This window comes from Giraffa tippelskirchi, chromosome 6 (genome assembly GCF_054371585.1).
Source record: "Giraffa tippelskirchi isolate mGirTip1 chromosome 6, T2T-mGirTip1v1.2.pri, whole genome shotgun sequence".
Lineage (NCBI taxonomy): Eukaryota > Metazoa > Chordata > Mammalia > Artiodactyla > Giraffidae > Giraffa > Giraffa tippelskirchi.
The window spans coordinates 123,072,214-123,097,288 of NC_137280.1; the positions used below are offsets into that span (position 1 = coordinate 123,072,214).

At 42.4% G+C, this 25,075-nt stretch overlaps 1 protein-coding gene across 4 annotated transcripts in view; it reads left to right on the forward strand.

Annotated features, from left to right (window-relative positions):
* CTNNA1 (catenin alpha 1) overlaps positions 1 to 25,075 on the forward strand; it is a 370,505-nt gene that overhangs the window by 27,999 nt on the left and 317,431 nt on the right. The window contains exons 1-4 of one of the 4 annotated variants that reach the window (XM_081500835.1): positions 2 to 77; positions 10,949 to 11,085; positions 11,422 to 11,528; positions 19,657 to 19,877. The gene's annotated coding sequence lies outside the window, so the exon portion shown is untranslated. Of the gene's footprint in view, position 1; positions 78 to 10,948; positions 11,086 to 11,421; positions 11,529 to 19,656; positions 19,878 to 25,075 lie in introns of those variants that run through there. The other 3 variants (XM_081500832.1, XM_081500831.1, XM_081500833.1) reach the window with 3 other exon arrangements.

Consider the following 25,075-nt stretch of genomic DNA (forward strand, 5'->3'; position numbering starts at 1 on the left):
TGGAGCGCATGTGCACAGGGAGTAGTGCAAACCGGGATGGAGTCTGACTACCGCTGTCATAGGGTGCTCCAGCTCACGTGAGTTTCGTACTCCCCACCCCCGTTTCCCTGGGAGATCCTGGCGGCCGGAAGGTCCGCGCGAGTTGACTTTTCCTTCTCGCGGAGGGCGCCATTTTGTCTTGCGCTTTTGTTCAGTGTAAATCTGGGGTTTAAAACCTTTGTTGCTCACCCTCGTCCTTTGTTCGTCTTTTGACTGCCTGTTGCTGTTGCAGTAACTTGAAGTACACTTGCATGTGGAGACCTTAGGCGAATTCTTTCTGTGTTTTAGCACAGGGACCTTGGGTTTTGAACTACTAAAGAAGACTTTTCGTTCATACAGGGACCTTGGGTTTTGAACTACTAAAGAAGACTTTCGTTCATACAAAGCATTGGGTTACCTTAGGTTAATTATCGTGCAGACTGTCAAGAGAAAAACATACTGAGCTCAAGATCCTCCTGCCCAGCTTTGCTGGGCCTCACTGAGTCTCAGAAACCAAGCAGGCCCCTGTGGGGCCCACCTGGGCAGGAAAGCCCTTCTTTTTCCCCTGTTTCTTGTTTATAGACTTCTTTTAGCTTCTTTAAGTTACACTGAATTCCAAAAGTCAGATTTAAGCAGTTGCTTATTAGGGGAGGGAAACGAGAGGCTTAGTCAAGTAAGAATAGCACAGTACTGGGGCACAGTCAAGGTTCCCCCTCAAGGGAGTGTGTGGTCAGCTGTGTCTTGGTGACTCCACAGACTGTAGCCCACCAGGCTCCTCGGTTGAATTTTACCAGGCAAGAATACTGGAGTGGGTTACCATTTCCTTCTCTAGGGGATCTTCCCGACCCAGGGATTGAACCCCTGTTGCTTGCTTTGGCAGGCTTGGTCTTTACCACTAACATCACCTGAATATACGTAGTATTTATGAGTTCTATGGGAATTAGGCCCTGCCAAGATGGAGGATGGTAACTTAAACTTGAGGGCAAGTTTCCTCACTACCAACCCATCAGAAGGAAGTCACATGCCTTGCAGCCCTCCTCCCAAATTTTGCCTATGAAACCTTACTCTCTAAAAGCTGTCAGTTTAGGGATTTATTTAGAGCATGAGCCACCCTTTCTCCTTGCTTGACCCTGCAATAAAATCTTTCTCTGCTCCAAACTCCTGTTTTGGTTGGTTTGGCTTCAGTGTGTATCAGGCACACAAACTTGTGTTCTGTAACAGGTCCTCAGGCCCATCTCAAAACCCTGTTGCATGGGACAGTGGGCGTGGGTTGTGGAACAAGATGCCAGTGACTTCTTAAGTCTCAAAGTCCAATTGCAAAAGAGAAAGATGATCCACTATTCTGGTGTGAGGACTTGTGAAGGAAATTTTGAGGAAGTTTGGGAGGGAAAGAAGACAGCTGAAGAGTTTACCTTGTAAGAGAGAAGAGAAGTGGGAGTAAGAAAATAAAGGTCCAACACTGTATTGTTATAGGTTATACAGGTCCTTTTAAGAAGTACCCTCACACTCTTATTTGTTATTTATTATCCTTACTTGTCTACTTAGTGCTTTCATTTCTCTGGTTTTGTTAATTCCCTCAGAAGTAGATTTTTCTGCAGTCATCCAAGATACAGTCTGATGACCCCTATTTTTAGGATATTTGTATACTAAAACAATACACTGATGCTGAAGAACATTGAGGGGAGGGATAAATTGGGAGCTTGTGGTTGAGGTATGCACACTGCTATATATTAAGTAGGTAACCAATAAGGACCTACTATATAGCACAGGGAATGCTACTCGATATGCTGTAATAACCTATATGGGAAAAGAATCTAAAAAAGAGTGGATATATGTATTTGTATAACTGCTTCATTTTGTTGTACACCTGAAACTAGCACAACGTTGTAAATCAACTATGCTCCAATAAAAATTTTCAAAAAAACAACATAGAAACATAGGGAGGAATGATAAATAATATTAAACATGGAAGCAAAGTAGAAATTGAAAATTTCACATCCCTACCTTAGATATGACACGGAGGAGGGCAAGTGGGATAATTGGTATTAACTGCATCCTCTTCACATCTCTCTTTTATCTACTGGTTCTCCTAAGAATTTGCTCTTTTTCCTTCTTGTTGCATACACTTAAAAACCACAAAGTGTTAATCAGAAGAATTCTGGAATCAAATAGTGTTAACTATTTGATTAAAAGATGTCTGAGAGGATGATTCTGGGGGTACACATATCGCTGAGGTTTTTGTTCGTTTCCCCAAGAGCCTGGTAAATACTCAGTATGACCACTAGGGGGATGTTGTAGCGCTAGACACTATTCAAAGCAGTATCCTGAAAAGGAGACTGCGTGTATCCTATTATTTGCCAGTGTGAAGGACAAGCTTTGGGGTTGCTTTGCAAATTAACATAGCCTGCAGCCTGAAGGCTGGAAGAAATGAGCCTGAGTCTAAAAAGAAATAGGGTGCAAATGAATAAGAGTGGATGATTAGATCCATGGTCGACTGATACAATTCTTCATCATATAACACAGCACTGTATTCCATTTCTCTGTTATCATTTCAGTGTCATACTGAAAAGTGAAAGAAGTTGGTACATAATTTTCATGCAGGTAATTGTTTACCAGGCAGAACAGATGGCTGTCTAATACCTGTGCATACTATGTTTTAAATTATAATTTTTAAACATTTGATTCCCAATCATTAACAGGAATTGTCTTTAGATAGTAATCACTAATAGTTGTCAGGTGTTTACTTAAGTGCTCCACTGTCCTAAATGCTTTCTAACATTCTTTAATGGAATGTGCAAAAAAAAAATGGTCTCAAGGGAATAATGCTATTGGTATTCCCATTTTGCAGATGTGGAAACTGAGGCTTAAAGTGGTCCAGTATGTTATATAGGTCCCATGGCAATTGAATGGTAAGGCCATATTTGAAGCCAGACTGTCTGACTCCAGAACCTATACTGTTAACCACTAGGCTTTGCTGTCTCATAACATACTGGGTCTGATCATTTATCTCTACGTATACGGAAGAAGAGTTTTGTAACATTGGCCTAATCCATTATTAACATCAGTTATTTTAGGCAATTGAGTTAAAGCTATAAAAATATTTTTATGTAGTTTAAGTTCCAGGACAACTATAAAGGAAGTTCAATCTGTAATAGGACACATAAGATCAAGTTTATATTTTTAAAGGAGTCTCTTTAAACTGGTGGCTCAGATGACATTTTAGTCAGTCTTCCCAAAGATGAATATCATGCTGTGGCACTTTCCATCTTCATGAAATAAAAATGTGACATACTGCAGGGATTTGTCATTTTTATTCTCCTTGGAATTTTTCATGTACCTGCAGCAGATTTCAGGAAACAGTTCCCCCTTTTTCTGTTTGGGTATTAGCTACACTATATTGGAGTACATTACACAGTGTCACTTCACTCCAGTCTAATTCAACAGAGCTTGCCCCAGTGAAGTGTAGGAAGTATCGTGTCAGTGATGTTTCTGTCCCCAGGGGTGGTGACAATTAGTAGGTTTCTTTCTGTATGGAATGCCCAGTAACCCACCAACCTGCCTGCCTTCTGAAAGGAGAAGAGAGAAATAGAGGATGATCCTGAAAGAAAACTAAGGCAGCAATGAATTAATATAATCACTTTGATTAGATTGGATATTTACATTCTAGTGATAACGCAGTCTCATTGCACAGGGTAAAAAATAGGTTAACTTCGCTTGGATTTTCATTCAGGTTTGAAAAGCAGTAGGGTATTAGGTCCAAGGATTTGTGTGTAAAGTCCCTATTTGGGGAGGGTGTAGGACTGACAGAAGCAGAGATTTGCTCTTTATGAAGACCCATTTAATAATTCTTAAGGATGTAGGAGCCTTTTCTGAATGCTTCCATTTATTCTTAATCAGAATGATTTAGCAAAAGGAAACCTGAACTAGGAGTTGAGCCTGAACTTGGGTTCTAGAAACATAGAAATGTCTTTAGATATCACTTAAAATCTAAACTTTGCAGGCAGGGATAAATTGGGAGATTGGGATTGACATATATACACTACTGTATATAAGATAGATAACTAATAAGAACCTACTACTATAGTACAGGGACCTCTACTCAATACTCTGTAATGGCCTATATGGGAAAAGTGAAGGTCACTCAGTCGTGTTTGCGACTCCATGGACTATATAGTCCGTGGTATTCTCCAGGCCAAAATACTGGAGTGGGTAGCCTATCCCTTCTCCAGGGGACCTTCCCAACCCAGGGACTGAACTCAGGTATCCCACATTGCAGGTGGATTCTTTACTAGCTGAGCTACCAGGAAAGCCCAGCCTATATGGGAAAAGAATCTAAAAACAAGTGGATATATGTATGTGGTGGCTCAGGGATTCCCAGGTGACTTAGTTCAGTTCAGTGGCTCAGTCATGTCTGACTCTTTGTGACTCCATGGACTGCCACCAGGCTTCCCTGTCCATCACCAGCTCCCAGAGCTTGCTCAAACTCATGTCCATTGAGTTGGTGATGACATCCAACCATCTCATCTTCTGTCATCCCCTTCTCCTCCTGCCTTCATTTTTTCCTGGAATGAGAGTCTTTTCTAAGGAGTCAGTTCTTTGCATCACCTAGCCAAAGTATTGGAGTTTCAGCTTCAGAATCAGTCCTTCCAATGAATATTCAGGACTGATTTCCTTTAGGATTGACTGGTTTGATCTCCTTGCAGTCCAAGGGACTCTCAAGGGTCTTCTCCAACACCACAGTTCAAATGCATCAATTCTTTGGTGCTCAGTTTTCTTTATGGTCCAACTTTCACATCCATATCTGACTGACTGCTGGAAAAACCATAGCTTTGACTAGACGGATGTTTGTTGGCAAAGTAATGTCTCTGCTTTTTAATATTCTGTCTAGGTTGGTCATAGCTTTTCTTCTAATGAGCAAGCGTCTTTTAACTTCATGGCTGCAGTCACCATCTGCAGTGATTTTGGAACCCAAGAAAAGAAAGTCTGAAACTGTTTCCATTGTTTTCCCATCTGTTTGCCATGAAGTGATGGGACTGGATGCCATGACCTTAGTTTTTAGAATGTTGAGTTTTAAGCCAAAATGTTCACTCTCCTCTTTCACTTTCATCAACAGGCTCTTTAGTTCTTCTTTGCTTTCTGCCATAAGGGTGGTGTCATCTGCATGTCTGAGGTTATTGATATTTCTCCCGGGTATCTTGATTCCAGCTTGTGCTTCATCCAGCCCGGCATTTCGCATGATGTACTCTGCATATAAGTTAAATAAGCAGGGTGACAATATACAGCCTTCACGTACCCCTTTCCCAATATGGAACCAGTCCATTGTTCCATGTCCGGTTCTAACTGTGTTGCTTCTTGACCTGCATAAAGATTTCTCAGGAGGCAGGTAAGGTGGTCAGGTATTCCCATCTCTTGAAGAATTTTCCACAGTTTGTTGTGATCCACGCAGTCAAAGACTTTGGCATAGTCAATAAAGCAGAGGTAGATGTTCTTCTGGAACTCTCTTGCTTTTTCGATGATCCAGAGGATGTTGGCAATTTGATCTCTGGTTCCTCTGCCTTTTCTAAACCCAGCTTGAACATGTGGAAGTTCTCCGTTCATGTACTGTTGAAACCTGGATTGGAGAATTTTGACCATTACTTTGCTAGTGTGTGAGATGAGTGCAATTGTGCAGTAGTTTGAACATTCTTTGGCATTGCCTTTCTTTGGGACTGTAATGAAAACTAACCTTTTCCAGTCTTGTGACCACTGCTGAGTTTTCCAAATTTGCTGGCATATTGTGTGCAGCACTTTCACAGCATCATTTTTCAGGATTTTGAAATAGCTCAGTTGGAATTCCATCACCTCCACTAGCTTTGTTCATAGTGATGCTTCCGAAGGCCAGCTTGACTTTGCATTCCAGGATGTCAGGCTCTAGGTGATTGGTGACACCATCATGGTTATCTGGGTCATGAAGATCTTTTTTGTACAGTTCTTCTGTGTATTCTTGCCACCTCTTCTTAATATCTTCTGCTTCTTTTAGGTGCATACCATTTCTGTCCTTTTTTGGGCCAATTTTTGCATGAAATGTTCCCTTGGTATCTCTAATTTTCTTGAAGAGATCTCTAGTGTTTCCCATTCTATTGTTTTCCTGTATTTCTTTGCATTGATCACTGAGGAAAACTTTCTTGTCTCTCCTTGCTGTTCTTTGGAACTCTGCATTCAAATGGGTATATCTTTCCTTCTTTCCTTTCCCTTTAGCTTCTCTTCTTTTTTCAGCTATTTGTAAGGCCTCCTCAGACAACCATTTTGCTTTTTTGCATTTCTTTTTCTTAGAGATGGTCTTGATCACTGCCTCCTATATAATGTCGTGAACCTCCGTCCATAGTTCTTCAGGCACTCTGTCTATCAGATCTAATCCCTTGAATCTATTTGTCACTTCTACTGCATAATCGTAAGGGATTTGATTTAGGTCATACCTGAATGGTCTAGTGGTTTTCCCTACTTTCTTCAATTTAAGTCTGAATTTGGCAATAAGCAGTTCATGATCTGAGCCACAGTCAGCTCCCAGTTTTGTTTTTGCTGACTGTATAGAGGTTCTCCATCTTTGGCTGCAAAGAATATAATCAGTCTGATTTTGGTATTGACCATCTGGTGATGTCCATGTGTAGAGTCATCTGTTGTGTTGTTGGGAGAGGGTGTTTGCTATGACCAGTGTGTTCTCTTGGCAAAACTCTGTTAGCCTTTGCCCTGCTTCATTTTTTAATCCAAGGCCAAATATTCCTGTTACTCCAAGTATCTCTTGACTTCCCACTTTTGCATTCCAGTCCCCTGTGATGAAAAGGACATCTTTTTTGGGATGTTAGTTCTAGAAGGTCTTGTCATAAAACCTTTCAACTTCAGCTTCATCGACATTTGTGATTGGGGCATAGACTTGGATTACTGTGATACTGAATGGTTTGCCTTGGAAACGAACAGAGATCATTCTGTCATTTTTGAGATTGCACCCAGGTACTGCATTTCAGACTCTTTTGTTGACTGTGATGGCTACTCCATGTCTTCTAAGGGATTCTTGCCCACAGTAGTAGATATAATGGTCATTTGAATTAAATTTGCCCATTCCAGGTCATTTTAGTTAGCTGATTCCTAAAACGTCAGTGTTTACTCTTGCCATCACCTGTTTGCCCACTTCCAATTTACCTTGATTCAAGGACCTAACATTCCAAGTTCCTATACAATATTGTTCTTTACAGCATCGGACTTTACTTCCATTACTAGTCACATGCACAACTGGGCGTTGTTTTCTCTTTGGCTGTTTCTTCATTCTTTCTGGAGTTATTTCTCCAGTAGCATATGGGGCACCTACAGACCTGGGGAGTTCATCTTTCAGTGTCATATTGTTTTGCCTTTTCATACTGTTCCCAGGTGGCTCAGTGGTAAAAAAAAAAAACAACTGCCTGCCAATGCAGGAGCCTCAGGAGATGTGGGTTCGATCCTTGGGTTGGGAAGATATCCTTGAAGAGAAAATGGCAACCCACTCCAATATTCTTGCCAGGATAATCCCATGGATAGAAGAGCCTGGCAGACTACAATCCATAGGGTCACAGTCAGACATAACTGAACACACATGCATTTACCATATGTATATGTATAATTGATTCACTTTGCTGTACACCTGAAACTAACTGAACATTTTAAATGAACTATACTCTAGTAGAAGTTTTTTAAAAAAGATTGGAACAGGGACTTCCCTGGTGGCCCAGTGGCTAAGACTGTGCTCCCAAAGCAGGGGGCCCGGGGTTCAATCCCTGGTCAGGGAACTAGATCCCACATGCTGCAGCTAAGATCTGGTGTAGCCAAATAAATAATTAAAATATTAAAAAAAAAAAAAGATTGAAACAGTTTTACACAAAAAATAAAGTAAAATGTAATTTATCATTTAATAGATGAGGAACTGAGAGAATTAATGAGTTTCCCAAAGTCACACAGACAGTGTAGCTTCTGTTCTACAGCCTCCATTTTTGCTTGGTATGCTTTTTAGAAATCACCTACGTGATTTCAGATTAAATGTTCAATTAGTACAGGATCTTTTTTCAAATGTTTACAGACACTTCTGACTCATATACCTACTTCCTCCTGTCTTATCCTCACTCTTTAAGGTATGCAATTAGTGAAAGTATATTAGCTATCTTTTCAGTTCTTCTAACATCTTCTCTATGTAAGAGGCTGTTGGTTTCTAAGGTTCCCCACCCCTGCTTCCCAACCATCAGGAGAGGAAGTACCCAGGTTTCTTCAGGTGATAAGGATTTATTTGAAGGCTAGTTGGGAAAGTACAGGTATTGTCTCAATACCCATAGAACCAGAGTTCAAGAAGAACGACGGGTAGCTCCTCCTCTTTGGTCAGGCCCCAGCAGGACCAGTCATCTTTATGGAGTTTCTGATGTTCCCTTCTGCACTGACTCTTCCTTTTCCACAGCTCACTTCTTTGTGTTTGCTTCCCTAATTCTTATATGGCAGTAGTTCCCATATTTCAGTAGGCATCAGAATTACTGGGAAGCTCTTTAAGCATACCATCCCAAGCGATTTAGTCCTGTACGTCTGAGGTATTTCAAGTAATCTTCATGTTTAACAAGTTTGACAGGAGGTTCTGGTAGGGGTGGCAATTAAGGATCACACCTTGCTTAGAAACACCCCAAGTATCGTGGTATCTTCTGGTCTCCACATTTTTTCACTACCCATTCTATTAGAAGAATATTTGAGGGACTTCGCTGACAGTCCAGTGGTTAAGACTATGCTCTTCCACTGCAAGGGGCACAGGTTCCATCCCTAGTTGGGGTAGTAAGATTCTGCATGCTGCATGACATAGCCAAAAAATTAAAAACAAAAAATTTGAGCACATACCTCCATTATGAATATTTATGTATTTAGAAGCTTTGCATGTAGTACTACTATTAAAATATATAAAACAGAAAAGATAAAAAATAAATGTTAATACATTGGAATACTTTTTTCCTGTACTCTCGTGTATCCCCAGGGCTATTTGCACTATCCCTGCTATCTTTCCGTGTGCTTGAAGTACGCCTTCATTACGGAGCTCCTTTATTGAGCAGAGTAAAGGCACAGAAAAGTGACATGTTGTTTCAAGGCTCACTGGGTCAGCTCACAGGCCTTTCGTTTAGGTGCCAGTTCTTTGTTTTATTGAGCTAGTGATTGGGGTGGGGTGGGAGTAGTGACTGTGTCTGTGGCATCATGTAAAGCAGGCTGGTTCCTAGAGGGAGGCTGTGATCCCCTTCTTCAGGGGCAACGGGGATTCTGTGGGTGTGATAGCTAGACTAAGAGACTAGCTAGACCATAGACTAATGCTCTGTCTCTAAGCCTGTTTAGTTGTTAAGTCATGTCCGACTCTTTTTTGACCCCATGGACTGTAGTCCGCCAAGCTCCTCTGTCCATGGGATTTTCCAGGCAAGAATACTGGAGTGGGTTGCCATTTCCTCCTCCCGACCCAGGGATTGAACCCTTGTCTCTTATGTCTCCTGCACTGGCAGGCGAGTTCTTTATCACTAGCGTCACCTGGGGAGCCTGGCAAAGTGCAAACTCTCTGTAGAGAGAGACACCACAGAGGCTGTGGATGAGGCCCCCTGTGTGTGCTTTCAGCTTTCCATGACTTCCCAAAAAGAAGTCTGTTTTACCCTGGGCTGTGCCAGGAGATGGGGTGGTATGTGTGTGTGTGTGTGTGGTTGCTCTCAGGATTAAAGGCAGCCAGTAGAACACCAGCACCAAAGCCCTGGAGAACAACACCTGCATTTGAGTGATCAAATGTCTACAAGTAACTTAATGTAAAGTAGTAACTGAGTCCCTGAACTCAAATACAAGTCTTCTCTGTGTATCTACTCTGCTCTTGGATATATACATACTCCCACTAGCCAAAGAGGCTTCATTTTTCCTGATTTGCCCAATTTATAGTTCTCTGATACTACTTTCTTGCCCTTGTGCACTGTTTTGTGAGTGGAGCATCATTTCCATGAGGTAGAGTAACCACATTGGGACAAGCAGACCTAAGGCATTGTCAGAGCCCAGAGTCAGAGCTGGACAAATCCAAAGCACATTTCAGAAATCAAATGACATCTAATAAGTCGTTGAAGTTGAAAATGGGTTTCCCACAATCTTTTTTCCCCAAATGATTTTCCTACGCTTACTTGGAGACTTTTTGTATTTTAGCTTTCTTCTGTCACCGTGGGTATTTGAGTGCAGGTGTTCTATATTCTCAAAGGCCATGGAGAGTGGCCCACTGTTTTGAGCTCTGCAGAGGAGAGAGACAGGGGTTTCTTGGATTTAGGGTAGCTAGCAGTCATACATATGTGTCTTTATCCTGATTGATAGGGATGTTTGAAAAATAAATTATTTAGAATTTAATTGCTTTTTGCTTAACTTTATGTTACTGAAAATCTCTTGGCTGGAAACACCATTTTTAAAAAATAATTTTTATTTTTTTTAATTTATTGGCTGCGCTGGGTCTTCACTGCTGCATCAGGCTTTCTCTCGTTGTGGTGGGCAGGGGCTACTCCCTAGTTGCAGTGTGCGGGCTTCTCTTGTTGTGGCTCCCGGGCTCTAGAGCATACAGGCTCGGTAGTTGTGGCACATGGGCTCAGAAGCTCCCCTGCAAGTGGAATCTTCCAAGACTAGGGACCCCTGTCCCCTACATTGGTAGTCAGATTCTTAACCACTGGACCACCAGGGAGGGCCACACCATTTTTTCTGTCATTTTGTATTTTTCCAGTCAGTGAATGTGCTTGCCATTTTTGTGTTCTGCTTCTTATACCTTTCCTAAAAATATTTACTTATCAACCTGGTCACGTATACTTGTCATTTTTAATGGTTGTCTATATAATCTTATTCTTCCTTGAGATTCATAACTTTATTCCACTTAATCCTCTTTGCTTCTACTATTTTGCAGGGTATGTGGAAAGATTTGCTGCATTTGTAAAGAATCTCAGAAAACCAGCTGCATTTCAGAACCTAAACAAGCATTTGCTTTTCTTCACTCTGAGGGAGCACACAAGTATTGAATTCTCTGCCACTGGGCACGCCAAGGTATTGACTTCTCTTCTCTGGAGTCCATGTCTGTGGGTCTGACTGGGCCACTTGATCAGCAAGAGGTCTCAGACACCAAACTGGGGAAAAAATTAAACTGACAGAATGGTCGATATTTCTAAAGAGTCACTTTAGGTTCTGTCTATTGCTGCAGTGTTCAAAACATAGACATAGTTCATTGCCGTGATTAAAGTAACTTTCACCATTAGCCTCTTAGCTCCTGTAAGATATAGTGGTAGGCTATAGCTGGTTCATCATTTGGAGGTGTAATGGTTACCTAAAGCTATTTTTCTACAAAGGGCCAGTTATTTCCTTATTTTTTCTCCAAAACTTCAGCTTTAGCGGGAAAGAGCCATGAATTTTGTGACATAGCGGCCTCCTTATCTGTCTTGGGAGTTATAGACTGCACATATAAGACAATTCATGTACCTCTGCATAATGAGGTGAGTTTTAGAAATCATAAATCTTCACTTAACATGCAGGTGGTGTTGGGTGGCAGCTTTAGAAAAACTGATGTAGTTGCCAAGTTCATGAATGTCATAAATCATTCATGCTAAGGTAGCCCAGAATTGTGCTGTCCTCTGAGGCAGACCAATTTCAAGGTGGTTGTTAAACACAAAAATGTGACTCTGGATGATTGTTTTTCAAAATCAAACACACTTTTTATTTGAAAAGTAAAACCAGATTATCTTCCTTTTCTTAGTTGAAGTCAATTTTCTAAGACCCTCCCTTTACCCTCAAAGAATCTATCAATGATAATAATATCTTTTCATCCCTGATCCCTGAATTCTATCAGAAATACATCACAAAATATATAACCTGTACATTTGCAATCCAGGCCATTAATGTGCTGAAAATAAGATTTTGATGTCTCAATAAATCTTGAGGCACATTAGTAGGGAAAAATTCTATTAGAGTTTTTTGAGGTATTTTCTTCTTGTGTCAAATTTTACATGAAGTTGTAATTGCTTAACTCAGATGGGACTCAAACCCAGCCAAAACCCAGACTGGGACTTGAACCCACTGTCTTTTCATTAAGATCAGATACCTGGTTTCAGGGCTTAATGAAGCTCAGGTTCTTTATGTCTCAGCATAGAAGCAATTCAGCTAGAGACAAAGTGAAAAGAAGTGGATTTATTTAGAGACATACACATTTCATAGACAGAATGTGATCTGCCTCAAAAAGCAAGAGCAGCCCTGGAAGAAAAACAGTCCATAGACAGAGAGAAGATGAGAGGTGCCGAAATATGGATTGGGTACTTTTTATGAATCTGATTATTTCATAGGCTAATGAGTGGAAGGATTATTCTAGCTATTTTGGAGAAGGGGCAGAGATTTCCAGGAATTGGGCCCCTGCACATTTTTTGGCCTTTCATAGTTGGTCTTGGAATTGCCATGGCACCTGTGGGTATGCCATGTAGCTGATATATTACAGTGAACATATAATGAGGCTCAAGGTCTACTAGAGTCAAATTTTCCACCATCTTAGACCTAACCAGTTATAACCAGTCTTTGTCATATCCTCAATGTCTATGTCATTCGTTAAAATTTGTTCCCTGCCGTCTTCCCTCCTGTTTTAATGTTACAATGGATAATAGGCAAGCATAGCCCTCTTCCACACTGCCCATGTATTTAGGTCTAAAAAGGGGGAAGAAGTAGAGCTTAAAGGGAGGTGACCCCTGGGACAGAAAACTGAGCACTATGATGAGCTGAGCAGTCTCTGAGTCACCAGGCTTTATCTAGACTCTTGGAATATGGGTTTTAAACTAAAGTATTTCATCTGAAAGTTGCTCCTTTGATAGATGAAGACTATGAGGTTAGATAGTATCTTTTTTTAATTAAAGCTATTTTACTGGGGGATACATTCATGTAGTCCAGGTTGGATAGTATTGAGGAAGGAAAACATGCTAGTATTTTCAGTTAGAAGTCTTCAGAGAGAAAAATGAAGTTTTGCCTGAGGCTGTTAGGTACTGAGTGGGTAGTTAAGTGTCTGTATCCTTTAGTGTAGTCTCCGGCACAGAGCCACATCCTGGTGACACTTTTCTTTGGTGTATCTCAGAAGCTCTCTTGAGGTGACTGTGTTGATTATATGGGTAGCCTCGGTTAAAGATTTTAGGGGACAATTCCAGGCAGAACATCTTTTTCACTGAATGTAATCTCCCACTCCTCCACTTCAGGCTTACTACTACTTAATGCCTTGTATATACCTTTCCCACCATTTGACATGCTCTTCTATTTCTTATCCAGGTGTTGAGCTCTTACTTATCCTGTAAAACCCTCTTAAATCTCATCTTCTCTGTAAATCCTTTTCAAGCTTCCTGAGACAGAACTTCTCACTTGATCTTCTGTGCTTCTAGAACATTTATTCACAGTTTTGTTATGACACACACATGGGAGCTTAATTATTTGTTAGCATGTCCATCCCTCCCACTAGATTGTGAACATCTTAAGGACACGAATAGAATTTTATTAATATGGGTATTGCTAGTACCTCATGGGCTTCCTCGATGGCTCAGATGTCAAAGAATTGGCCCACAATGCGGGAGACCTGGGTTTGATCCCTGGGTCAGGAAGATACCCTGGGAAAGGGAATGGCTACCTACTCCAGGGTTCTTGCCTGGAGAATTAATTCCATATACAGAGGAGCCTGGCAGGCTACTGTCCATGGGGTTGCAAACAGTTGGACACGACTGAACAACTAATGCTTCATTAATATCCCATATCTGACACCAAGTGGAAACTCAATGATGAAATCTCATCCTTTTGCTTTTTTTTTTAAAAAAAAAGATTTATTTATTTAATTTATTTTTTGACTGGGGTGGGTCTTCGTTGCTGTATGCAGGCTTTCTCTAATTGCCCCGAGCAGGGGCTACTCTCTGTTATGGAGCCTGGCTATAGGTGTGCACGCTTCAGTAGTTGCAGCGCGTAGACTCAGTAGTTGTGGTGCATGGGCTTAATTGCTCCGCAGCCTGTGAGACCTTCCTAGACCAAGGATCGAACCAGTGTCTCTTGCATTGCAAGGCGGATTATTCTTAACCACTGAGCCACCAGAGAAGCCCAAGAAGAAAGCTTTTTAAAGTTACATCTCATCATAATTTATGAATGCTAAGACTAAACATAAAGCATTTATGACATAAAGCATTTGAGTCCCCTGTAAGGATGCCTGAGAGTGACAGAGGCAAGGAGATATTTCCTGCATTCTCACTGTGTCCTGGGATGTTCTGTAGATTCTTGGCAGAGGAAGTCCTTTGCTTTCTTCCTGTACGATATCTCTAGGACTTGTATGTCTTTGTCTTCTCACTTCAGTAATTCTAGTGTAAGTGACATTTTCTCACACTTGAACTGCAGCAATTATAGCAGGTATGACTCTCAGTTTATAAATTTAGATGTGGAGAAGGTATCACATTTATTTATAAGCTTAAATAAAGGTAAGGTCCAATTATATGCTCCTACCCTGTCTGACTGGTGGGAAATTTAACCTCACTTATGTTTCATCTTCGGAGAAGGCAATGGCACCCCACTCCAGTACTCTTGCCTGGAAAATCCCTTGGATGGAAGGGCTTGGTAGGCTGTGGTCCATGGGGTCGCTAAGAGTTGGACAACTGAGCGACTTCACTTTCACTTTTCACTTTCATGCATTGGAGAAGGGAATGGCAACCCACTCCAGTGTTCTTGCCTGGAGAATCCCAGGGACGGGGGAGCCTGGTGGGCTGCCATCAATGGGGTTGCACAGAGTCGGACACGACTGAAGCGACTTAGCAGCAGCAGCAGCAGCATGTTTCATCTTCAGACCTGAATTGTGGTTCCAGAATCCTATATTTCGCCATGAGATTGGAAGGGGCTTTGAGTTGCTAGTTATTGCTGAGACACCTGGTGTCCCATTATTTGCACCAACAGTTCATGTCCAGTGCCTGAGTGTCTGATCTTCATCCTGACTCACAGAAACCTTTTGTGAGGCTGTGAATCCTGTAGCCTAGAGTCCTATCTCCTGGTTATAACATGGGGCCAGTCTTCTCTGGGTTGTGTTCCTTCCTCTGGTGCTGCCAAGGAGCAAGGCCTGGGTCCCCAAGTTGTAGGTCCTACAAACTCATCTTCATCTACAACCCAGGGGAATCTCTTTCTAGTCTGCCTGGAGCACTTGCCTGCATTATGCTCCTCTGAGGCTGGTTTATCTTGCTCATTTATAGCAATCTTAATGGTCTTTTAAATCCCAATCCCCTGTCACTACAACCAAAACTTTTATTTCCTTTTCCTTAAATTTCCATGGGAGGTTAAGGGAGACATCTGTTATCCAGTTCTTTCAGCAAAAAAAGAGAAGAAAAATTTTAAATCTTACCATATGCTGATCTCCTAACTGACATCTTTGCCTTTTTTTTTCTCTTCTCCGTTCCAATTATTTTGTACATTCCAGTCAGAATAGTTGTTCTAAAACTCCTGCCCAGAAACTCAGTGGCTTCTCATTGTCTCTAGAATGAAATCAAAGCTCCAAGCTCCTTAGTCTACCATTAGGGCTTTTCATGATTTTCTTCACCTTTGAAAGCTGATTTCCCATTACTCCTTCGTCAGAGGCCCCTGGTCTAACCCTGTTCCTCTAACCCCACGGCTCCACCTCCTGACCCCCTGTGCTTTCCCACCTTCTCACTACCCCTGACTGATGTGCCACCCAGATCAAGTGCTTGCTGCCTCAGACAGCTTGGTGGCTGTTAGCCCATCCCCAGTGATCTGGTCCACCTTAAACCTAGTTCTCTTCTGCACAGCCGCTTGGTGCCCAAGGTTATGGCTTGTCATATGATGCGTGTTTCTTCCTTTCTCATCTAGATCTGTGAGCCTCTCAAGTACAGAGGCTTCCATTGTCCTGTATCCTGAGCCACCACAGAGCTCTTCACAGTATGGGGTGCTCACTAAGTGCTGATTAACAAATATCATAACCTGGCCACGAGATCCTTCCTGAGCACACCCAGCCTTGCCATAGCATAAGAAGCAGGAAAATAAAGGGAAAAGGGGGCCAGTTTTGTTACTGCCATGAAAATAAAGTGTTTCATTGGTTTGTACCATCAAAGAGTGTCCTCCTTGCTTGGCTCCAACACCCAACGAAGCATCTGCCCTAACAACGGTGAACACATTCCACTATCAGAGTAAGTAGTCCAGAGCTCCTCTGGGTGGTGGGCACTCTAGCTTTGCTGTCCTTTTGCTTCTCCACAGGTTTCCCTTCACAATAGGTTTCTCTGTCATGAATGCAAACTAGGCAGTCCCTCTTGAATATATCAACCTGCTATGTTGAACATATCAACATACCTTGACACCTGCTCAAAGTAATTTTCCTGTCACTAAGCTAGGGTTAATAAACACAAATGGTCGCCATTTACTTCTCCTTGGCTGATCCTGGGAGAATGTCTTCACAAAAATAGGCAGGTTGGCTGGGTAGGCCTTACTATCCTCTAGCTCATACTCTGGGGAAGTGGAGAGTTTCCTACTTCAGCCTGTGGGGCTCACTTCACTTGCTGCTTATATCAGCTTCCTGTGGACTTCCTCCCCAGCCCCTATGCTAAGTCGTTTCTGGCCTTCATTCATGTTGATCTAGTGACAGGGAACAGGCAGAGAGGATTCCAGCATCATCCTGGTAGTCTGACTGGATAACACTAAAAGCTTTCCAATACTTCAAATCTTTGATCCTATAATTTTTGCTTGCATTGCTTTTAATCAACACTTAGAATCCCCTAGCTTTTTGCTAATCCCTTCAGCCTCCTCACCTTGGCCTCTTTCCCACTTGATAGATTCATTCTAGCCACTCAGGCCTTCTCTTAGCTCCTTCAATGTGTTGCTTCTGCTTTCCCATATGTTCTCTCTGCTCTCTAGGTCTCTATTCTCCCCACCAGCCATTTGTCTAATCCTACTTAGCTTTCAGGTTCCCCCATATTTTAATGTCACTTATGTAAGCAAACTTCTTTAACCCCCGGACTAGATCAGATTCCTAGTTCCCAGACCAGTCCTACATATTATCTTCCATAGCACTTTGTGTACCTGTATTCATTAAACTACTTTTTAGAAAAAATTTGCTTGGTGCTTATCTTCCCCAGTACTTTGAAAGCTCCATGTGCACAGAGACTGTGTCTATTCTGTTTACAATTTTATTGCCAGAACCTAGCCCAGTACCTGACACCTAGTAGCTTATTCAAGTAAATGTTCATCAACTGGCCAGCTCTGCTCCTCACCTCAGTCATGCATTTCCCCTGCTGTTCATCATGTATTGGCTTAATGCTGCTTTTCTGCTCTTTATGCTTATCTATTTAATGTTAGGTCTCTTAAGTTGTACTTTCCTGGAGGGCAGAGAATTCACATATATAATTTTCTCTGTATAAAGCTTTGTATGTGGGTGTATGTGTATGTGTCTCATCCCCCTCCCCTCCCCTGGAATATAGGGGAAGAATGAGGAGGTAAAATTGAGAAGATGGAAGTAAGTGTTTACATAAAAGAGACTCTAAAACTGTTGAGGTGGCTTGTAACTCCCCTTGTTACCCCTGGGGATGCTCAGGGTGCAAGGGACAGGATATGGGGCAGGAACGTGACAGTACAGGAGGCTTTTGGACATTGTTAAAAGTAACTTTGCTCAGAACTGTGGTATGTACTGCAGGGTAGCAGGAGGAGGGAATAGAGGATGCTTTTGGAAATTCAGAAAAAAGGGGAAAAGGGAAAAAGACCTAAACGGATGTTTGAATGGATAAAGAAGTTGTGGTACATATACCCAATGGAAAATTACTCAGCCATAAAAAGGAATGCATTTGAGTCAGTTCTAATGAAGTGGATGAACCTAGAACCTATTATACAGAGTGAAGTAAGTCAGAAAGCAAAAGATAAATATATTCTAACGCATATATATGGAATCTAGAAAAATGGTACTGAAGAATTTGTTTACAGGGCAGCAGTGGAGAAACAGACATAGAGAATAGACTTATGGACATGGGGATAGGGGAAAAGAGGATGAGATGTATGGAAAGAGTAACATGGAAACTTACATTACCATATGTAAAATAGATAGCCAATGGGAATTTGCTGTATGGCTCAGGAAACTCAAACAGGGGCTCTGTATCAACCTAGAGGGGTGGGATGGGGAGCGAGATGGGAGGGAGGTTCAAAAGGGCGGGGATATGTGTATACTTATGGCTGATTCATGTTGAGTTTAGACAGAAAACAACAAAATTCTATAAAGCAATTATCCTTCAATAAAAAATAAATTAACTAAAAAGAAAAAAGGGGAGAAGTGGCAGAGCTTAAATCCATAGGCCTCATTTTCCACAAGGACATTAGAGTGCTATTAAGCCAAGGAGAACCACTAACTCTGACAATAGCTCCTCTTGCTATAACCCCTTTGGTGGTGTGTTTATTACTTTTTAAAATAAAGGTTGAGAAACAACTTTTACAGTTGTAACTAAAACAGTGATAAGCAGGGCTCATGGTATATAATCATTAAAAAAAACACAAAAAAACTGTTTTTGGCTCCCACTGTTCCTTTAAACTTGCTCCATAGTGGTAGTCCTCACTTCACTCCTGGACAAACATTTCTTGTGCAGTTATTAGAAAGCATTGTAGTCGCTTTATGTAATAAAACCTGATCTCAGTTAGGTATTTAATATATTCCGCCCAGATATTGTCCCTGTTTCCAAAGTTTTTCAGTATTAAGCTATTTGTCCTCCTTCATCTGGGGCTTGCTGCAAGTAAGAAGATGGATGTGGTCCTTCTTTCTTTCCTGAAGTTTCTAACACTTCCAGGATTAGAGAAAGAAAGTATGAGGGAGCAGGAAATACTGTACTTGCTTCACGTTGTTGAAGCCAGCTTTGTATTCTCCAGGAATGGCCAATGTTTAAATTTAGCTTTCTCCTGGGGCACTTCTGTGAGTTCTTCAGAGATCTGTACTCCCCCCACCCCACCACATATACATATACACACTTGACTTGGGCAAGTACACTCTATTCTGTCAGTTGCTTTCTTCCTCTATAGCAATTCAATGGCCTGTTGGTAAGAAACCAGTGTTTTGCTCATACAAGCTCTGAGACTGTGGGCAATCCCAGCATTGTTAAGCAGATGCTAGCCCATACAATGGCCCTTATATTTCTTGGGCTGGAATAAAAAATCAGTCCATTCTGCCCCTTTAACTGCATGGGACATGTATCAAGCCCCCTGAGGGTTCCCTTGAAGCTCTTCTCAGTAGGCTAGTGGTGAAAGGCAGGTACCTTCTTTCTCTGGAGGGGGATACCCACAGCATACTAACACTTATCACCAAATAAATAGTCTTCCAAAAATTTTGTTTTAATAGCCAACAACTTCTTAATATGGGTGAAGATTTTAGGGTTACATCACCATTTTTCAACGGTTTTCTATGAAAATTTACATCTTTGTTAACATCTCAACTTTCATATGACACCGATACTACATAGTGGAGCCTGTGTTGAAACTTCCAAATTGCACTGTGTACCTACTGTAGTTGAACAGAGATTTCGGGAACTAAGTAATTCATTTCCGTATAAAGGTATGTAATATCATTTTCTCTTTCTTTCTTCTGTTGCTGCTGCTAAGTTGCTTCAGTCGTGTCCAACTCTGTGCGACCCCATAGACGGCAGCCCACCAGTCTCCGCCATTCCTGGGATTCTCCAGGCAAGAACACTGGAGTGGGTTGCCATTTCCTTCTCCAATGCATGAAAGTGAAAAGTGAAAGTGAAGCCGCTCAGTCGTATCCGACTCTTCGCGACCCCATGAAGTGCAGCCTACCAGGCTTCTCCGTCCATGGGATTTTCCAGGCAAGAGTACTGGAGTGGGTTGCCATTGCCTTCTCCATTCTTCTGTTGAGGAAGCTTATTACCCTCATCTATTACCCTTATTACCCTCATCCTTTCCTTGCCTTGCTAAGGGTAGATAAATAAGAAATTGTGAGCATAAAGACGGCTCTGGATGGACCACAGGCCATAGGGAAATAATCTGCAAAGGAGGTATTTTTCACAAAGAAGGCAAGTAGAGATGAAGGAAAGGGCTTGATGGAAAGAAGAAAAGAAAAAGCCCAGCTTCATCAGTGTTTTTCTAGACTCCATCCTAACCCCTCCCACCTCCACCTTGGTTTGGAGCTGTCTTCTTGTTATACGCAGGTCCCTATTATAATAGCCCCCAAACAATGGTTGCCCAGAGCAGAGACAGCTCCTGTTAGAGCAGTAATTCTTGGCTTTGTGTTTTCCAGCTGTATTTGTATCTGTGTCTGCAGGTTTAAGGTGGGATGGGTAAATGTCATCACTTTTGACAAAATGGCTGATTATCTTTTCTCTATCATTACAAAAAGATATCTTGCTCTCCTGGTTCAGAGCCAGAACCTGCCTTGCAAGGAGTCAAAAGACTGCAACCCAGGGCTGCTGTCAAACCAGCAGATGGAGTAGCAGTACTTCTCTGTGTGCCTCTGGGCCCACCTGGGCTGTTGCGCTGGGTGATGCTAGGCCCAGCTCTGCAGCCAGAAGGGACAGAGAAGTGAATACAAATGATGGTGCTCTATTGTCATAGCTGCTGTTCTGTTTGCAGAGGAGTTTGGTAAAATATAATCCTGGAAAAGTTGTTTTCATATGCCTCTCTGGAAGCATTTGTAAGGAGTGAGAGCTTGTATGCCTAAAATAGCTGTAGGGCGTAAGAGAAGGAAAACTACAGAGATGACAGAATCAAGTGGGAGAATATGACACAATTCCCCTTATCCCTCAAAAACCTTGGTGAGGACACGGGAATACAACCGGTGGCTCTTGGTAGGAAAGGGCAGGTTTAAGAGGCAAGTTTAAGAGGAAAGACAATGAAGCTGAATTACCATCTGCCTAACTCATTCTTCTCTGTCTGAATTGCAGATACTGGAGTCCCTCTTACTATAATCTATAGATTGCCTAAGAAATTAACTTTGAAGCCAGTGGCAGAATTTAAGCTTCCCTAAGATTCCTTCTCTAAGAATCTTCCATACAGCTGAATATTTGACATCTCTTAATAAATTATGGAGGCATTGATGGCATTCTCATTGAGAACTCTCTTCTGCCCCTTTCAGACCTATAGGACCCCCTCTGTAAAAGGGTGAGCCCTTTGGCCTCCTCCCCTGTGAATAGAAAAAGGCATCAGAATGGAGGATGGGGAGACAGTGGATAGATTCCTACTTTCTCTGGGGAGGCCTGTGTGACTCTCCTCCCTGACTTCCTCTATATAAATAACAAATCCAGAAGTAGGGGTGGGTTGGGGGACTCAGGATAACCTCCATAACCCATGGCCTAACCATTGAAGACCGCCTCAGAAGCCAGAGGGAAGGCATCTTCCTGATTGGTCCTTTGCTCAGTCCTGAACTGAGGGGAGTTGAAGGTGCTTGGGTTCTTAGCTGCAGAGGAGGTGGCACAGTGTGATCTTCATTGAGAATCCATCAGTGTCTGGCAAGTCTCTTGGCCACAGGCCTCCCTGGAGCCCAGAGCTCTTTGAAGAGAAGAAATAGTTCTAGGGAAAAGGAAGCTGCTGCTCTTGATGAAAAAGTTGAGAGGGAAGAAAATGAGACTAACAAGGGCTGAAGAGAACTGTCTGAGGCTGAAGAGAATGTTAATGGCTCTGCTTTGGAGCTTCAAAGCTTGAGCTGGATAGGATTGCACACAGATGCCTCTGCTGTCACCTACAGAATACTTACCAAGGGCTGAGGCTTGCAAATAATCACAGCCTGACTTTCCCAGGGCAAAAAGCAGTGCCTGCTGAGATGGAGAAAAGAGAAACTGTTGGGAGATCCTAGGCCCAGGTCAGCTAGTTGGGGAGTCTAACTGGTCTCTTGCACAGCAGATGGCAAATGGGGTTCTGGAAGAATTTAGGTGCAAAGGAAATGGCTCTCATTGAACAAATCTAGCTAACAGTTGTCTCGTTTCCCTGTTTACAAAATGATAGCCGCTATGGATTGAATTTTGTCCCCCTAAAATGCATATGTTAAAACCTTAACCCCCAATGTGATGGTATTTGGAGGAGGGTCTTTGGGAGGTAATTAGGTTTAGATGAAGTCGGTAATTAGGTTTATGAGGGTTGAGTCTCCTGATGAAATTAGTGCCCTTATAAGAGAAGACAGAGTCAGAGGACTTGCTACTTACCCTACCCTACTCTCCCAATCCCCCACCCCATGTGAGCACACAGTAAGAAGGCAGCCATCGACAAGTCAGGAAGAAAGCCCATGCAAGAACTCAACCACACTGGTGCTCTGGCCTCAGACTTCCAGCTTCTAGAACTATGAGAAGTAAATTTAAGCCACTTACTCTGTGGTATTTTAATAAGGCAGCCAGAGCTGACTAATACAGCAGCTCTAATGAATGCTATTGGTACCCTGCCCAGATTCACTTACCACATCAGTGTATCTGCTTCAAGCCTAGCTGCTTGTATTGAGTCCAGTGTCTCATAGATGCCCCCTTCTCCAGAAAAATTGCTCCTGATGAATGAGAGACCCTGTCTTTACCTGCTGCAGCTTTCAGTCAAGGAGGTACAAAGGCCTCGAGGAAGGATCATTTCTTTACCCCAAAGAAGAAGCAATTCTTTGGTGCCATTCATGCTCCAGAATTGTCCTGTGGCATCAGGTTGAGGCCAAATACAAAACTGTGACCATATCCATCTTTTTTACTATTTCCTGCTTCCTTCATTCTCTTTCTCCTGAAGGCAGACCTCAACAAATCACATGACCTGCATTCTGTTTCACATTATGCTTCTGGGGAAGCATAACTTAAGGCAGCACTTTTCCCAAGTGATAGAGTAGAGAGCAACCTAAATGACACTATAATGCTTTGTGAGTATAGTGACAGTGATTAATGCCCTATGATAATGAGCATTGGGAACAACAGCCCTTATTTTTGTGTCCAGAAAGTATAGAGGAATAAAGGCCCACTGAGAGAGAAGATGAGGATGTGTTCTTCTAGCTATAGATGGCTTCTTCAACAGGCATCTGGTGGACAGCTGTGCTTTGCTTTCCAGGAAGGGTTTAAACAGCGTTGTTAGCACAGCACCACAGACTGAGGTTCCACATGGGCTTAACCAATTATGGAAGCATCTTGACTTCAAGAACCCTTGAGCCATGACTAGGCGGCAGAGTCAATTGGGCAGGTTTGTGCATTGATTGCGGAGAAGGCTCTGGCGACCCACTCCAGTACTCTTGCCTGGAAAATCGCATGGACGGAGGAGCCTGGTAGGCTGCAGTCCATGGGGTCGTGAAGAGTCGGACACGACTGAGCGACTTCACTTTCACTTTTCACTTTCATGCATTGGAGAAGGAAATGGCAACCCACTCCAGTATTTTTGCCTGGAGAATCCCAGGGACGGAGGAGCCCAGTGGGCTGCCGTCTGTGGGGTCACACAGAGTTGGACACGACTGAAGCGACTTAGCAGCAGCAGCAGCAGCAGTGCATTGCTTGAGAGGCAGCCAGGCTCTACACTGCCCTGGGCAGGGTCCAGAGTTTTCTGAAAGGAGAACACCAGCACCTGCCCAGGGAACTCTCTGCTTTGATGGGGTGATATATTAATAGATACTCAGAAACTGTCCCCTCTCTACCATGTTTTGCTCAGCCTACTGGCTTTTTCATGATGCTGTTTTGTTCTTGGGAAATTCTGTTTTACTCTTTTTGTAATAATTCCCTGTGTTTTCCCTCCCTCTTCCTTTTCTACCTGCTGCTTTCCTCTCTGAGTCCAGGCTTCATCATCAGAGCCTCTGAGATTTGAGACTGGCTCTATCTTGAGAGAATGAGGGTGAATTCTTACATTATTCCAAGAAACCCTCCACAGGACAGTTTCTTACTGCTTCTGATTACCTCTTAGAGCTTAACTTTCTTAGTTCTATTGGTGAGGCTAGGAAGGGATGGAGTAGGTGAAGCAGCGGCGAACTCTCTCCTGATACGCCACTGACACACCTTGTCCCATCTGTTTTGATAGTGGCCCTAGGAAAAGTGTGTCCGAGAGGTAACAGTAAATACTTATCCAGGTGCTCTCAAAGATTTACGGACATGCCTCAAATATCCCTAATCTTTTTAACAAGCTTAGTTACCCCACAGGAGAATGAGAGTGGCTCCTGCTTCTTCTCAAGAGATCTTGTGTTTAGATCAAGAGATGAAAGGGGAAATTTTGGATAGCTCCTACTCATTTCCCTAACTTTTCTCCCAGTGTATTTTGTGGGAGGGAATAAAACAGAGGTGGCATGAGGCCCTCATATCAGACAACTGAAAGACAGAGCTATCTGTTCTCTTCCCAAACATCTCCAATGAAGCGTAGATTTGCTTCAGAAAGACTAAATCCATGAGTTCAAATGATAACATGAAAGTATAGATTATTTCCATCACTTGGCTTTGCTTGCTGCTATATTGCTTCATTCTTAGACAGGATCTCCACACATGGCAGCCAGGTGGCCACCAGCAGCTCCAAACCAGTGCTACCACATTCCAGAGGGAGAAAGCATGCACCTTTCCCATTACTCCTACAGAAACCTAGAGAAGACTGTGATTGATGTGGTTTTAAATCATATGACCTTTCTTGAGCCACTTGCTGTGGCCAGAAGTGTGAAATAATCTGATGGGCTAGGCCTTGATCATGTTCTTACTGCTGAAATCTGGAAGAGGACCTTGCCCCTCCAGTCTTGGAAAAACTAGGAAATGGGAGAGACTTCCTTAAGGAAGGGATGCTTGGGGAGGAACATGTGTTCTTTACAGCATACATTGCCTATTTTCCTCTTTGACTATGCAGTATGTCTAACTTATTCAAATGAAATTGCTTATGAAACACAAATTATGGATAAAATAGTCACTTGTGAATATTGTTTTCCTGACTTAAGTGTGAAGAAAGGCAAGCTCAGCTCAAGAAAAGATCAAATCAGTCCAACTGGTTTGCAGAGCCTCTGGTCATAGTGTTCAGGAACCAGCTGGATAGGGGTGTTGGAGAACCATGAGGAGGAGTCAGTCTTGCCATGAACTCAAGGGCTATATGAGGAGGA